Below are 16,812 nucleotides of genomic sequence, written 5' to 3'. Positions count from 1 at the left end.
CTAATCCCAGTTCTTTAACTGGCCTGGCTCTGTGATCTTGGCCAAGTCACTAAACTTTTCTGTGCCTCAGTTCCTTCATCTGTATAATAGGGAAAAGATAACATTTTCTCTCTCAGACTGTGAGTCCTGTGTAGAAGAGAGACTGTGTTCCATCTGATTATTTTAAATTTACCCCAGGGTTATACATATTGTAGTTAACTGTTTCATCTAAGTAGGATTTCTGCCAGCATGCCAACTGTAAAAATCTGGACTGTAATGTCACCTTTAATAATGTTAGTATTTGTTAAGCGCTTACTATGTGCAGAGCACTGTTCTAAGCGCTGGGGTAGACATAGGGGAATCAGGTTGTCCCACATGGGGCTCACGGTCTTAATCCCCATTTTACAGATGAGGTAACTGAGGCACAGAGAAGTGAAGTGACTTGCCCACAGTCACACAGCTAAGTGGCAGAGCCGGAATCCGAACCCATGACCTCGGACTCCAAAGCCCATGCTCTTTCCACTGAGCCACGCTGCTTTAAATACATATATGCTACCCATCTTTTAAGGGATTTAGTTTGTCCCATTAAGCTTTAAAATCTGGATTTGAAATGGGGGAAACTTTCATTTTTTGAAATGTTTTTACATTTGAAAGCTACAAGGACGCTAAACTTTGCTCAACGATGAAGGGTCACCATAATATCTAAGCCTCAGCAACAGATGAAAGACCACTTAGGCAACCGTGATTAGAAACAGGGTGATGCTCTTAGAACACAGAGACGCACAGAACTGAAGTTTCCGGAAAATCAGCCCTTGAAGACAGAGAAATGAAAATGGCATCTGGCTCTACGGGCACAGGTTAATGAACAGAATTTCCTGTTGCTCAAATAGACCCACTCCAACTCTACTGTACTTTCCCAAAGAGCTCAGGACAGTATTCATCACAGAGTAAGCGCTCAAAAAATGCCACGGATTGACTGATTGATTTAATCTGCCCCTTTTCTGGAAGGAATTAGTCCTGGGGTTTATACCTTATTATCTTCTACGTACTCCGATGCTTAGTTCAGTGCCTGGTACACAGGCAAGTCACTTAACTTCTCGGTGCCTCAGTTACCTCATCTGTACAATGGAAATTAAGACTGTGAGTCCCACGTGGGACAACCTGATTCCCCCGTGTCTACCCCAGCGCTTAGAACAGTGTTCGGCACATAGTAAGAGCTTAACAAATACCAACATTATTAACAAATGCCATTAAAAGTTAAACAAACACAACACTACTCTTTGGAACAATAGGACTGGGGTCCGTCTGTGTAGACAGTTCTTGTACTGTGCCACTTCATACTGCTGGAATCCTTAAATACACATTTCAGAGAATTGGGCAGTATTTTCTTGCTGCACTTTTAGCCTGTGTAGAGTAGACTCAGGCAGCATGGTAGAGGGGAAGTGCTGTTGAGATCATCACGGATGGTTTCCTTAACAGGGAATAGTCCTGAGGGCACTTGACTCAAGGAAAACAACCAATCTGCCAAGTGGATAGAGCCATCCTGCCTCAGGAAAAAGGATCGAGACACCAGCATGCTCTGTAATAGTAGTAGTTCTATGACCAGAACTAATAGACTCTGTCCAACCTGATTATCTTGACTCCTTCTAGGCTGTAAGCTCATTATGGGCAGGGAAAATGTCTAATTCTGTTGAATTGTACTCTCCCAAGCGTTTAGTACGGTGCTCTGCACGGAGCAAGCACCCAAATAAATGCGATAGATTGATCTCGGCACTTGGTTGAGTGCTTGACACATACTAAGTGCTTCACAAATATCACCATTAACATTAGGAATATTTATTAGACGTTTAATGTTTGCAAGGCACTGCGTTAAGTGCTGGGAAAGCACGGTTGGGAATCAGATGGGAATCTAACTGTATAACTTTACATAATGGGAAGTATTCAAGCAGAAGTTACTGACGGCTGCTTTCATTCTTTTAAATAAGCCACACGCCGAGGTCTGAAACTGTCTGATGATTTCCCGAAAAAACAACTCATACTTCTACTGACTTTCTTCAGAGTCTGATATTTTATAGTCACTGCTGCCTGTAGGTAAGAACAGGGGATTGGGAAGTGAGGAGAACTGAGATGGAGTTCCAGGTTTGCCACTGCTCTACTGTGTGTCCCTGGGTAACTCGCCTAACCTCTCTGAGCCCCAGTTTTCTCAGATATGGGGTTAAGATAGAATGTGAGGCCCATGTAGGATAGTGCACATGGCCTTATATCTATCTCCATGCTGAGCACATGGTAAGTGCTTAATAAATGCCTCAAATGATGATTTTACAGAAAAGACAACCCACAGACATGTAAAGAAGATAGCCTAAAAAAATGTACCATAACTAAATCAATCAATGAAGAATTAAAGACTGCTCCTCCCAAACGATGAGGCTGTCTGGGGTATAAAATGCTTCACAGTGCAAATGCCCTTGGTGGAGGAAGAAAGAGCCATACACATAAGCATGTTTTGGTTAAGGCATGAATATTAGATTGCACTTTTTCCATACCACGGGGTTCTGCAAGAACATAACCATGTTTAAGCTGAACATACCATGTGCATATTTTTACGCTACGTTGTTTCTCCTGCCTGTAATTTATCTTAATGTCTGTCTTACCCACTAGCTCATTAAAGTCCTTATGAGCAGCGACCATGACAATCAATGGATGGTATTTATTGAGCACTTACTGTGCACAGAGCACTGTACTAAACACTTGGGAGAGTACAACAGAGTTGATAGATCTATTCCCTGCCCACAGGGGGCTTATAATCTAAGTCACTACAGTCTATTTAATCTAATTCACTCTCCCAAGGGTTTACTAAAGTGCTCTGCCCACCGCAAGCACTCATTAAATACCATTGATTAATTAGGAAAAAAAGCAAGATACTGGCATTTAAAATCTATCCCACTGAACAGATACCAAATTCCCACCTTACACACGAGGATGGTAACAGTTGGTGAACCTCCTACCAGTCAAAAAGCAGCATGGAATGGTGGAAAGAGCACGGGCCTGGGAATCAGAGTACCTGGATTCTAATCCTGGCTCTGCCACTTAGCTGCTGTGTGACCTTGGGCAAGTCACTTCACTGGGCCTCAGTTCCCTCACCCGCAAAATGTAAAATCAATCCCTGTTCTCCTTCCAACTTTAAACTGTGAGCCCCATTCACAGTTGTGTGTCCAATCTGATCAATCTATCAGTCAATGGTATTTATTGAGTGCTTATTGTGTGCAGAGCACTGTACTAAGCACTTGGGAGAGTACAATACAACAATATCACAAATATAGTCCCTGCCCACAACGAGCTGACAGTCTAGAGGGATGATCACGTACCTCACTCAACATTTAGTACAGTGCTTGGCACATAGACAGCACCTAACAAATACCACAATTATCATTACTTCCCCAAATCGATGGTTTGATATCTTTAAATGGAGTTTCTCCTTCTTTTATAAAGATACCAATGCCCCTTGATATCATTGTTAGCAACTTTTCAAATATTTATGAACTCAAGCTATACCATTTCACTCCGAACCACTGAACCGTAATTAGGACTCAATAGCTAGTCCCACAATAAACACACCCATCCAGTAGAATCCTATTAGTTCACACCCCATTAAAAAAAACAAACCCACAAATCCCAAAACTATGAATCTATGAATGAAAAAAAGGTCTCTTACCTAAGACCACATTAGCTGCTGCCTTTGGCTGACTGGGTATCATGGTGTGACTGCCCTATCAATAGGTACATCACCGCAAAGCACTCATTATGTAATTGAATTACATTCCAGGAATCGTTCAAGTTCATTCTTCATTGTATCATACGCTATATTTGTTTGATGTTGGATCTTTGATTTTTTTCTTTTTTTTTTAATCTTTTTCCACATGCTAACATATTTGCAAAATTCAGTAATTCTCAATGGATCTCTCGGTCATTAGTACCAATTAGTACAATTTTTACTGTATGTGGCCAGACGCGATTTGCCAAGTTCTTTTCCTGTTAAGGTTTTAAACCCACGTGTATTTCAAGGGAAATCTAATTTGTAGGTTTCGGATTCATTTACGCTCAACGCACAAATGTTGTTTTGTGAAAGCTAAGGTAGTTGGTTGCCTAAGAAGCCACAAGACCTTTTTATTCCTTCCTTTTTACAAGTTCATGTTAGAGGTTTTTTCTCTTTTTTTTGGTTTTTTCTTATGGTATTTGTTAAGCACTTACTATGTGCACGCACCATTCTAAGCCCTGGGGTAGAAACAATCAAATCAGGTTGGACACAGTCAGTGTCCACACGGGGCTCAAAATTTTAATCCCCATTTTACAGATGAGGTAACTGAGGGACAGAGAAATTAAGTGATTTGCTCCAGGTCACACAGCAGAAAAGTGGCAAAGCTGGAATCAGAACCCAGGTCCTTCTGACTCCAGGCCTGTGCTCTATCCGGTGGGCCACAAGGTTTGCTTTGAACCAGGTGGTTGGCCCATAGTGGCAGGGAATGGAACTTAAACGGAGGAGAGTTTTAAGTACAGTTCAAAAACCATGTTCAAAATGGTTTACTCCACTTCTGTAATTACTGAACTTTTTTTTTTTCCCCCCAGAAAGAAGGTCCACCAATTAAGGACACTGGGCATGGGAATAGACATAGCAAACTATATGAATCAATCAGTGGTATTTATTGAGCACTTAATGTGTGCAGAGCACTGTATTAAGAGCTCGGAAGTGTGCAACACAAGAGCTGATAAACATGTTCCCTGCCGAGAATCCAGTGCTATTAATCTTCATGTGCCAGTCAGAAGTCCTGTGAGATAAATGAACTGTGCTTTGTTTTCAAAGAGTCCAAAAATTCAGGTTAAGCACAAATAGGAGAGAATTTTTCTTCATTAGTCTCCAAAAAAACTTGGTTTCTAATCCCAGCTCCACCACTTGCCTTGCTATGGATCTTAGACAAGTTCAGTTAACCTCTCAGTGCCTTCTTTGCCCCATTTGTAAAGTGAGGCTAAGATACCTGTTCTCCCTCCCACTTAGGCTGTGATCCGCATGTGGGACAGGTATTCTGTCTTATCTCATTGCACTGAATCCATCCCATTGCTTAGTTCAGTGTTTGGCAAATTAATCAATAATCAGAGCACTGTACTAAGCACTTGGGAAAACACAATACAACGGAATTAGCAGACAGGTTCCCTGCTCACAACGAGCTTACATTCTAGTGGATCTGCAAGAAAATAACATTGATTCTATTCACCAATTTCATTGCCTTTTACTGTAAGGTTGAAGCAATGCATTGCTAAATATTTTAACTACAACAATAGTAATGCAATTTGCTAAAGGATTACTATGTGCCAACCACCGTACTAAGCAGTTGGGGAAATACAAGACAATCAGTTTGGACTTTGTCCCTGTCCCTCTTCGGGATCAAAGTGCTTAGTACAGTGCCTGGCGCATAGTAAGTGCTTAAATATCACAATTATCATCAATATTACTATTATTATCACAGTCTAAGTAGGAGGGAAAACAGGTACTGAATCCCCATTTTGCAGATGAGGAAACTGAGGGATGGAGAAGATAAATGACTTGCAGGTGAGAGGTCACCCAGCAGGTGAGAGGCAGCCAGGTCTTCTGAATCCCAGGTGCATGCTCTTTCCACTAGGTCACGCTTTTTCCCTGTATTAGTAATTTGCAAATGCTTCACTAAAATAAAAACAATATGCAATAGCTATCTACAGATGTTCTACTAGAAGATCTACTGTAAAACTCAGCCATCTTTCTTCTCATTAGGTTTTCCTCCAGGAATAGTAATAATAATGGCATTTGTAAAACACTATGTGCTACACTGTACTAAGCGCTGGGGTGGATACAAGCTAATCAGGTTGGACATAGTTCCTGTCCCACAGAGGGGCTCAAAGTCTCAATCCCCATTTTACAGATGAGGTAACTGAGACACAGAGAAGTGAAGTGACTTGCCTAAGGTCACACAGCAGACAAATGGCAGACCTGGGATTAGACTCATGACCTTCTGATTCCCAAACCCGTGCTATATTCACCTCGCTGTTCTGTTTTGAATCCTACCAATCTCTACACTATCACCTGCCACTCTTATGCCACAGAAGAAGGGGGCAGAAGGAGAAGGGAATGCAAGTTGTCTAAATATACCCTATAAAGGAATATATAACTGATATTTGCAAGGGTAAAGGAACTTGGTCACACATCAATCTCTCCCAACTACACTATCCACACACTCTGACGATCAGTGTGCTGCCACCAAGAAATTTGCATGTGACTACTCTTATTTACGGCTCTAAAATGTGTATATGTTTTTCCCGAGAGATACAATAAAAGTTTGAAAACTATCATATTAACAGTGAGTCTGTACATGGTCATAAAGACGGTATACATACAGACACCTAAAAACCACAAAATAAAATATTTCCATGACATTGAGCCTTGACTTCCTGACAGCAGCCTACTATTATATACATAAAGCCACACTTTAAAAATAAGAAAAAAGCATTCATTTTCCAAATTGGCCACTTATGACCTCATTTTGTAGCATATTACATCTTTATAACATTGAAAATATCCACTTTGATAAACTATCACCGAGAACTGACCAAGAAAATCAGGGTAACCAACATCTGTGGCTACAATATTTTTATAGGGCAGTTAAAAAAATACACTTTTACAATATTTCAAAACAATATAAAGTATTAAAGTTGAAAATAATATTTGAAATGTTCTCATAGCAATTTTTTTATTTTACTTTTCCACTATGTAAAGCTGTGGCCCTTTTTTTATTAATAGTAATACCCCCTAATGATGTTGATGAAATGGAAATGTGCCTAGGACATCCAACGATTGCCAAGAAACTGTTACGGCCACTAAGGAAAGTAATGAGTTTCATTTATCCGCTCCTACCTTTTCTCTTTCAATTTAGTCTAGGGTCAATAATAGTGGATGTAACTAAATTGAATTTATATACTTAATAGAAAACATGAATTTTATCACCTAGAGACACGAAGATACAGACAGACTGTGAGCCCCATGTGGGCCAGGGACTGTGCCTAACCTGATCATTTGATATCTACCCTAGCTTTTAGTAGAAGTGATTGAACCATAGTAAGCACTTAATAGCATCAATATCATCATCGCATTTCTCTATGTATCAGTGTGTGCATGTGTTAAGAAAGCCCCCAGTTTCCTCATCCTTTACTATAAACCATGGATCTCGGCTCGCTAGATAGTTTAGATGCCAGTAATCTTAAATGCTAACAACCAATACAACAAAACCACCAAATCCAGAGGGAAACATTTTTATCTTTTTTCATAATGCATTTCTACATTTTGAATATTTCAGAGATGTTATCTTGACATCATGCATCAATGGTATCTTTTGAGCACTCACTGTGTGCAGAGCACTGTACTAAGCACCTCATAACACCTCATCTCATAACACCGCAATACAGTAGGGAGGTGACAGATTATTTTTCTCCTTTTCACAGATGGGTAAACTAACACTGTGAACCTCGTGTGGGACAGGGACTGTATCCAACCTGATTATCTTGCGCTTCCTACAGGGCCAGGCACATAGTGAGCATTTAACAAGCATTATTGAAAACAAAAGAAAACAAAAACCCTTATGGTATGGGAAAGGGAAGTGATCTGTCCCCCAAATACGCAGTAAGACTGTTGGGTTTATAGGAATAATATAAAGATTCGTAAATATATATATATGTAAACACACATTATATATATACATAATAATAATAATGATGTTGGCATTTGTTAAGCGCTTACTATGTGCAGAGCACTGTTCTAAGTGCTGGGGTAGATACAGGGTGATCAGGTTGCCTCACATGAGGCTCACAGTCTTCATCCCCATTTTACAGATGAGGTAACTGAGGCACAGAGAAGTGAAGTGACTTGCCCACAGTCAGCTGACAAGTGGCAGAGCCGGGATTTGAACCCATAACCTCTGACTCCCAAGCCCGGGCTCTTTCCACCGAGCCACGAATGTAAACACACACTATATATATTTATTTATATTTATAAATATACATTTATTTGTTTATATATAGTGTATATATATATATGTGTGTGTGTGTATACACATATATATATATATGCACTGTTATTCTGGATAATATATATACATCCAGAATAACAATGCAGAACTTCTTTTACATTTACCTAAGTGGTCTTAAATCGTAAATGTTTTGGGAGTAAATGACTAGATTTTGTGGAGTTAAATCTTAGAATTTCAGCAGGACTGACTCAGCTTTATGTCCCTATTGAGCAGATAAACTGAACACCATCCTCATTGTTTAATGTGGGCTTTTAGATGAGATGTCTGCTCTCACTGGACATTATAAAGCCCTTAATACTTAGCAAAAAAGGTCAGTGTTGACCCCAGATCCCTTAGCCAAAATCTCTCAATTCTTTGACCAAACCATCGTAAGAAAAACTTTGGAAAAACCTAAAATCTAGCTACATGCAATAGTGTGAAGTCATCTTAAAGAACTTAGAAGAATGTGAACTTATTAAAATATTAATGGCAAAAGAAACTGGCTTGGCACCTGAAATCACACCGCTGCTAAGTAAAAATTTCCTAATGAAAAGTAATCCTCAACTTGGGGAAGTATGTAAATAGTCACATGCTCACAGCAATGGGCCTTGAACAAAGCAAATTAAAAATCACTGTGTCTGTCCTCAAGGAGCTTACTCTCTAAAAACGGTTTTGCGAGAAGAAGTTGGTAAAAATAAAGGCTATCGCTGAAATCAGCAGAGGCGTAGTGAATAATGGTGACAAAGAAAATATCCAGTCAATCTCGATGGAACGATTCTGAATTCTGATTTCATTTGGGTAATGGATGCCAGGAGGGAGTTTTTTTTCTGAAAACTTTAATACAATTTATAATCACAATTTCCAGGAATCCTTCCAGTGGAAAATCATCTTTCACAAACAAATGACTTTTGAGGGAATCCATTGTTTGCAAAAGGTGTCAGTTTTCAGTCGGCATAAAGCAAATAAGTTTAGTCTTTTTCCAGTTCCACATTGCTTATGAACTACATTAACAATCTTGTCACAGCCCTTATGAAATCCAATGACAGGCATTAGAGATAGTATTTATGAAGCTGTAGAACCCACAAAGTACAGTTTCATCCACACCGCTCCGCGTTTGACTTTGACATGGAAAGAATTCCAAACAGAAGAAGGTCCACTTGCTATTTAACATGGCTCAGTTTGGGGTTTTTTTGGGTTGTTCTTTTATGGTATTTGTTAAATGCTTACTATGTGTCAAACACTGTTCTGAGTGTTTCTAATACAAGTGAATTAGGTTGGACACAGTCCCTGTTCCACATGGTGCTCACATCAGGAAGAACAGGAGAATTGAGGCACAGAGAAGTTAAGTGACTTGCCCAAGGTCACCCAGCAAGCATTTGGCTGAGGCAGAATTAGAACCCAGGTTCTCTGAGTCCCAGACCCGTGATCTTTCCACTAGGCCACACTGCTTCATGTTGTGGCAGAGAACATGTCTACCAACTGTATTATATTGTACTCTCCCGAGTGCTTAGAAGAATGCTCTGCCCACAATCGACCCTCAATAAATACCATTGATGATGATGACGATGATGATAATGCTCTGCCTTGGTGAGCATCGCAAACCGCCTGCAAATTCACACGGACCATAAAAATGACTTTAAATCGGCCATATCCGTGAAGCTCGTGAAAATATTTCGACATCCGTTCATAAGGGTGGCTGCCACACTGAGGTGGCCGTGGCAGGAATCCGGTTTGCTCTGTGCTGTGGAGACCTGCAGGCCGGGGCAAAGGCAGATAACTACCAACTCTGCTTTCCGGAAGGGTTGGAGAGAGAGCTCCGCCTTCCCCAGCCGATCACTGGGGTTGGACCTGCCACCATCAAACTGAAGCCCCAGTGCCCGCTTCCTCCTTACCCTGAGGAGGGAGGGAGACAATTGCCTCCATTGGCCACATCTAGGACAGGTGAGCTGCCCACTGCCCATGTCTCCTGGCACCCCAGGCCCTAGGAGTGAGCTTCTTGGTTCTTCCACTAAGGCTGGGCACCCCTTTCCTTCCTCATCTTCGCTCCCCGAGCCCCATTCCATTTTTAAACATAGCACTTGGGGCTAAGGGAAAAGGGATAAGGAGTAGAGAAGAGAGGAGACAAGGAAATCATTTTACACTCTCCTTCCCTTCCTCTCATCTCTCATTTTCCCCTTCCCTCCTCTTCTTTTACTTTTCTTTCCTTTCCCATCCCTCCTTCTCACTTCCTCTTCCCTCCTTCTTTTCCATCCTTTCCCTTGTTCCTTGATCCCATCCTCTTTTCCCTTCCCCTTTTGAGGAATCAGTCAATAGTATTCATTGAAGCAACAATAAGCAGTGTGGCTTAGTGGATAGAGTAGGGGTCCGGGAGTCAGAAGGACCTGAGTTCTAATCCCGGCTCCAACACCTATCCGCTGTGTGACCTTGGGAAAGTCACTTAACCTCTCTGTGCCTCAGTTACCTCATCTGTAAAATAGGGATAAGAATGTGAGCCCCATGTAGGACACGGACTGTGTCCAAACTGATTAACCTGTACCTACTCCAGCGTTTAGAACAGTGCTTGGCACAAAGTAAGCACTTAAAGAGCACCATAATTATTATTGATGACTTATTTAGTGGAGAGCACTGTACTAACCACTTAAGAGATGTAATAGACACAATCCTTGCCCTTAAGGAGCTTAGTACCATTTCCTCCTTCTAGAGTTTACATACCCTGAAGAGCTTTATGCCTGTTTATTGGAAACTTGGCATCACTTCTCTACAGGCCAAATGGATGCCATAACTGATGTCCCATTATTAACATATTTAAAAAAAATTAGGTCAGTAAAATAGTTGTAAGTCAATAACTTTTTTTCAGACTATTTGTAAAAATCACTCTCGGCAGTTGGCAGCCCTGCTTGAGGGGGCCCAAATGTGTGAACAATCATATACTATGAATGGGATTGGAAACGTTTCAGCAAATGACTGCAGCCCATTTCAATAATGGCTTCCATTTACTTATAAGAAAGGCTGATTCAAATCAATGACTCCCAAATGAAAAAAGCTAATCCCATTAGGTCTTTAGCACTATGCCACAGGACTCTAATAAGGAGACCTGAACTCAAGTATTTCAGAGTTGTGACAGCAAATATATTAGAACTAGCAGGATAATTTCTACTCACGAAACAAATATTAAATGTTATTTTGATTCTGTAGGCAGAACTCATGACCTTTCTACTGTCTTTTATCCCATTAGGGCAAATTACATGGCTCAGATGGGTTTCTGCTATTGGCCAGGATAATTATGCTACATAGTAAGCATTGTGGGCTGATCACTGTGCTGAGCGCTAGACTTGATACCACAGGTATATATTGTGCCTGCAGTCCCCCAGTTCCCTAAATTCCCTAGTTTTATAGCCTCCTTAGTTAGAGTCAATATTTCCTGGTCACCTTCCTCAACCCGGTTAAATGTTCTATAAAACAGTCTCAATACCCTATTTTTGTTGGGTGAATACGGAAAATCTGCCCCAAATGATTCCAAAGTATTTCTCTTATCCGGAAATATTTTTGCATTACAGTTTATGTTGTCCCTCCATAAAGGGCCCCCCTCGCCTTTGCTATAGTGTTCGTGGCCTGGCAGGACTCGAGCTCCATTGATTTTTTTTCCATCACCACATCTCAGAGATGCCAATTATATATCAAGATCCTCAAGAATTGCCAAACATTCCAATTTATCCATTTCATTTTTCAAGCTTCTAACATTAAGGTAGGAGCCTTTGTATATTTTGGCTTTATGTTTTTGCCCATTTCCACAGTTGCCAGCTTCCCCGTTTGACAGACAGTCTAAACCGACCGCCTGTTCCTCCCAAAAACCCTGTGGGATTCCCGTCGGACCCTCTCACCATTACCATGACCTCAGGTCGCCTCTCTCAATCTCATCTGGGCCTCGTGCAGTCCCCGCTCACTGACTTTCTACATGTTTTTAATTTAAGAGCCGCTCTATCACTTTCACAATTTTTAGCGCCTAAAGTCTGGTGCCATTTGGGTTTTGTGCTTGAGGTGGCAGGCAGCTTCTCCTCAATAGCAGCTAGCTTTTTCACCTCTCAGCTGTGGGTGGGTACCAAGAGATGGGAATTAAAGAGGTGGGAATTTTTCGCATCTTGTCCTTGAGAGATCTATTTTCAGTTCTCCTCTCAACTTTCCCTCGATTAATGTTCTTTCCCTTTTTCTTTACTCATAGGACCTCTCCTTGCTGTTCTTCTCCTCCTCTTCCCAATATCATCACTCCCCCGCCCCTTCCCCAAGTTGTTTCAAGAGAACTCTCTTCCCGGCCCTCAGGCAGCAAAGATGTTGGTTGTTTCATCACAAATTCCTAATGCACATGCGGGGCTTTCTGATAATCTGTGTTAAATTGGTAGGTTTTTGTATTTTCCCCCTTCCCATTAAGGGGTGCTTCTTCTTTGGCCCTGCTTGTGGCCCTGATTTTGCAATTAAAACCCAAACTAAGTGAAGAGAAATCCTGTCTAAGTGTGGCTAGCATCAACCTCACCCACTTCCGGAGAGGTGAAAAGTGTGGATCCGAGGAGGTCCCCAGGAATTTTACTCTGAATAAAGTGTGAGCCAAAAACGTTCACCAAGACTCTAAATTAGGGGCAGGCAATGATTTGAGCTCTAGAGCCATTAGTCCTATTAAACGGTAAAGGACACACACAGAAAATACTTGGTGTTCACAATACATGGGCAAAACTGGAACTGCAGACCTTTTAAAGAGCCCTTCATGATATGTCATACATTTTTATGATTTGTATAAACATACTACTAGATTTGATAAAGGCATTTACATGTGCAATTGCATCAACGTACTTATACTTCTGTTGGTCACATTGATAGACTGGATGAAATCAGTTAGTTGGTGGGCTAGATGAGGACAACTTGCCCACTGCTGCCCTAAGGCTATACCATGATGCTTTAACTAGTCAAACTTCTGATGAAAGCAAACTCACCGATCCTCTCCTCATCACCATCAGAACACCGCAAGGTTCTAAAACGGATCCAGTCCAAGTCTCCTCCAAGGGGTCTTCCCGACTAAGCCCTCATTTCCTTTTCTCCCATTTCCTTCTGCATAACCCTGATCTGCTCCCTTTATTCACCCACCCCTCAGCCCCACAGCACTTATGTCTATATCCATAATTTATTTACATTAATGTCTGTCTCCCCCTCTAAACAGAAAGCTCATTGTGGACAGGGAATGTGTCTGTTATATTGTTACACACTGAACTCTCTCTTAGTACAGTGCTCTGCACACAGTAATCGCTCGATAAATACGGTTGATCAGTTGATCCAATCTCATTTAACCCAGTCTCTTCTGTAATGCTTGAGGATGTGTCAGGAGAACCGGAAACTGATATCTTAAGACGCTTCCTGACCCTTGTGTTAAGTATTCCAACTTAAAGCTCATGTGGATCATTAAATCAGCTATCAAGGTGCGGGATGATGACGGCAGCATCCACACAAGAAAACATGCAGGCTACTAGAGATCACAGTGCAGAGTTGGTTGAGTTCTATAAACTGACACCTAGAATAAAGATGACTGAGGTTAAGCCTAGGTGGCCCACTCAAAAAATGTTTACCAATAACCTGGAGTTTCACGATGCCACCGAAATCTTGTCTGCTCTTATGCTGTCGAGTAGTCTCCAACCCAAAAGCGGCTCCACGGACATCTCTCCCCAAACGCCCCACTCTCCATCTGCAATCGTTCTGGTACAGTTTTCTTGGTCAAAATACGGAAGTGGTTTACCACTGCTGCCTTCTATGCAGTAAACTTGAGTTTCTGTCCTCGACTCTCTATTATGCCGTGGATGTCAGACACAGGTGAGTTTTGTCCTGCAGGAGATTGCCTTCTACTCACTAGCCACTGTCCAAGTTAGGAATGGAATGGGTATGTCTCTGCTTGACTCTCCCTCCTGTAACTGAGACTGGTAGAGTACTGGAAACTCTCCAGGTGCGATCCTGAGAAGGGCATGAGACTCTACCTCCTAGTTAACCATCTAATGATGTGTGAATGGACAAGGTAGAAACCCAAACCAAGAAAGTCTCCTCTGGAGGCCAAATATTTAGTGAAAACAGAACATTAAAGCTTCACCCAAACTTTAGATCTTTCAATCTGCAGTAGTGTTCACAGTGGTATCTAGCCTCCTCTTTGAGACCATCAGAAGGCCCATCCAGTTTCTTGAGCAATTTAATAGATGACTATAAGCTCGCTGAGGGCAGGGAATGTGTCTGTTTATTGTTATCTTGTACTCTCCCAAGGGTGTAGCAATTGCTTTGCACCGAATGACTGAATTACCTACAAGCCCCTCCGACCATAGGTAGATCGGTTCTGTATCCAAGTCAGTTTTCCAAGAGGAAATCACACTCACTGCAACGCAGCTTGGCTGGATGGGCAACAGCAAAGTGTGTTCTGCAGGGCAAACTGAGAGGGCACACGGGCAAACAGGGAGGGTAGGATGAATGTTTTAAAGTCTCAAATGATGTGGCACAGTTGTCGACTGATGGACTGTCTCCTGATGGCTGAAAATCACAGCCGCAGACAGTCGGGCTTGGTGGGCAGCGAATAGGGAAAATAAACCCTCCCTGAGTTCCAGGAAATCAGAATGCCAAAAAACAGATTAAAAATCAGACCTATACGAATACATAATCCAAAGATCCATCACTTCTAAGCCCTCTTCACACTTCTCATCCTGTATGCTCTGTGTGAGCAGCGGCTGGGTCTACCACTTTCACTGTATTTTCCCAAGTGTGTGGTACTGTGTTCTGCACATAGTAAATGCGCAATAAATACCACTGATTGATTAAACTGTACACCTACTTTGCACATCCCAATCAAAGTCATACTCCTGTACTAACCATGGGACCTTTCTTAGGGTACTGAGTTACACTTCTGAGACTCTCCAGGACTGAAGAAGAATATTTTAGGCTTTGTCTTGTCTTATGCTGTGGAGTTGTTTCCTACTCGTAGCGACACATGGACACATCTACCTCAGGGTATATCTTCAATCACTGCCTCCTAACCTAGGAAGGGATGTTCACAATCTGTAATACTGTGGACCTGAAAATTGTTATTTGGGAATGCTAACTGCCTCTCTGTCAGCATTTAGTTCTGGCTAACAAATTCTAAAAGGCCTTCCACAGGTGAAAGATGGCATAATTTGGGGATGATAAAGGGCACAGCCAGCAAGTAATCAATTCAAGTGAGTTTCACCTCTGGAAAATCATGGATTCCTGTCAATGAACTGCAGAGCAGCTAACACATCAAGGGCTGCCAACGCACCACAGACATTTTCCTTCCGGCACGATGCAAGTCAAGGGTATCTATGCTATTAGTGATTCCAGTAAAAGATTCACGTTTCAATCATAATATGCTAACCTGAAGTTACCTGCTCTTTGCTTAATTGCTTCTGGGGACCCATAACAAAAACCAACCTACTTGTCAAATTTGAGGTGATACTCTTTAAAAATCTTTCAAGTAAATTAGCCTGATGCCTAAGGCATTTTCTTTACAGTGACAACTATGAAACAGTAAGGGGAGATGTTCATATAATTTAAGGCCACACAAAACAAAATCTTTACAAAATCCCATCGAGCAGCAAATCTTTTGCTACTCAAGGTCTATTTTTCAGACTGCATCACCAGAACGACTTCCACCACTGCCGCAAATTTCATTCAGCTATTCCCAAATATGTCCAGATATTCAGAAAGGCTGAAACCTAGGTACTGGATTTCAGTTCTTCAGAGGGAGAAGAAAAAAAAAAACCCCATACACAAATTCAAGGAACTTGCTCAGCTGCCAAAAGTTTGATATTTTACACTGGCGCAATGGAGAAAGCATTCACGGATGCTGCCAAATGTACAATCGTGTTCCCCGAAGTAGAGGCATTTTGGAGGATAGAAAAACGATTTGCAATTGGTCTCCTTTGCAATGTGGGATATCCAACCACTGGCTTATTTTCTGACCTCAAGTTTCCAATCGATTTTAAAATTTGTTCCTTTGCATTTCACCCGCTCAAAGGACGGGCACTTAGAGAGCTACATGCATTGGTAGAGGGGAAAAGGAGGCTTTAGGCTTTACCGGATAGTCTATTCATTCATTCAATAGTATTTATTGAGCGCTTACTATGTGCAGAGCACTGTACTAAGCGCTTGGGATGAACAAGTCGGCAACAGATAGAGACAGTCCCTGCCGTTTGACGGGCTTACGGTCTAATCGGGGGAGACGGACAGACAAGAACAATGGCACTAAACAGCGTCAAGGGGAAGAACATCTCGTAAAAAACTAGTCTATTGGCTAGTTATCTTCAGTAATGATGTATCGAGAACAGATTTGCTCCTTAGTACTAGGGCAACCAATGGAATAAATGAGAGAGATTTTAAAGCACTCCATTTAAAGCACTTAATCACCTTGCCTCGCCCCATCTCACCTCCTTAGTGTCCTACTACAACACAGCGGGCACACCTACTCTCTGTACCTCAGTCTCCTCTACCTTGTCTGGAACACCCTCCCTCTTCATATCTGACAATCACTCTCTCCACCTTCAAAGCCTTAATGAAGGCACATCTCCTCCAAGAGGCTTTCCCTGACTAAACCCTCATTTCTTTTTTTCCCCACTCTCTTCTGCATCATCCTGATTTGCTCCCTTTCATCTCATCCTCAGTCCCACAGCACTAAAGTATGTATGTGTAATATATTTATATTAATGCCGGTCTCCCCCTC

The 16,812-nt window shown here is 41.7% G+C and overlaps 1 protein-coding gene and 1 non-coding gene across 5 annotated transcripts in view; both read right to left on the bottom strand.

Moving 5' to 3' along the window:
* The window catches only part of SUPT3H (SPT3 homolog, SAGA and STAGA complex component), a 389,952-nt gene that overhangs the window by 41,161 nt on the left and 331,979 nt on the right, over positions 1 to 16,812 (bottom strand). The window lies entirely within an intron of this gene.
* On the bottom strand, positions 13,924 to 14,061 carry LOC114814444. The gene has a single exon (XR_003762242.1). It is a non-coding gene; the product is annotated as a small nucleolar RNA SNORA7 (small nucleolar RNA).

The sequence above is a fragment of the Ornithorhynchus anatinus genome, chromosome 9 (assembly GCF_004115215.2).
Source record: "Ornithorhynchus anatinus isolate Pmale09 chromosome 9, mOrnAna1.pri.v4, whole genome shotgun sequence".
NCBI classification, from domain to species: domain Eukaryota; kingdom Metazoa; phylum Chordata; class Mammalia; order Monotremata; family Ornithorhynchidae; genus Ornithorhynchus; species Ornithorhynchus anatinus.
The sequence above is the reverse complement of the archived record's forward strand: the minus strand, read 5'-3'. Positions and strand labels throughout refer to the sequence as shown.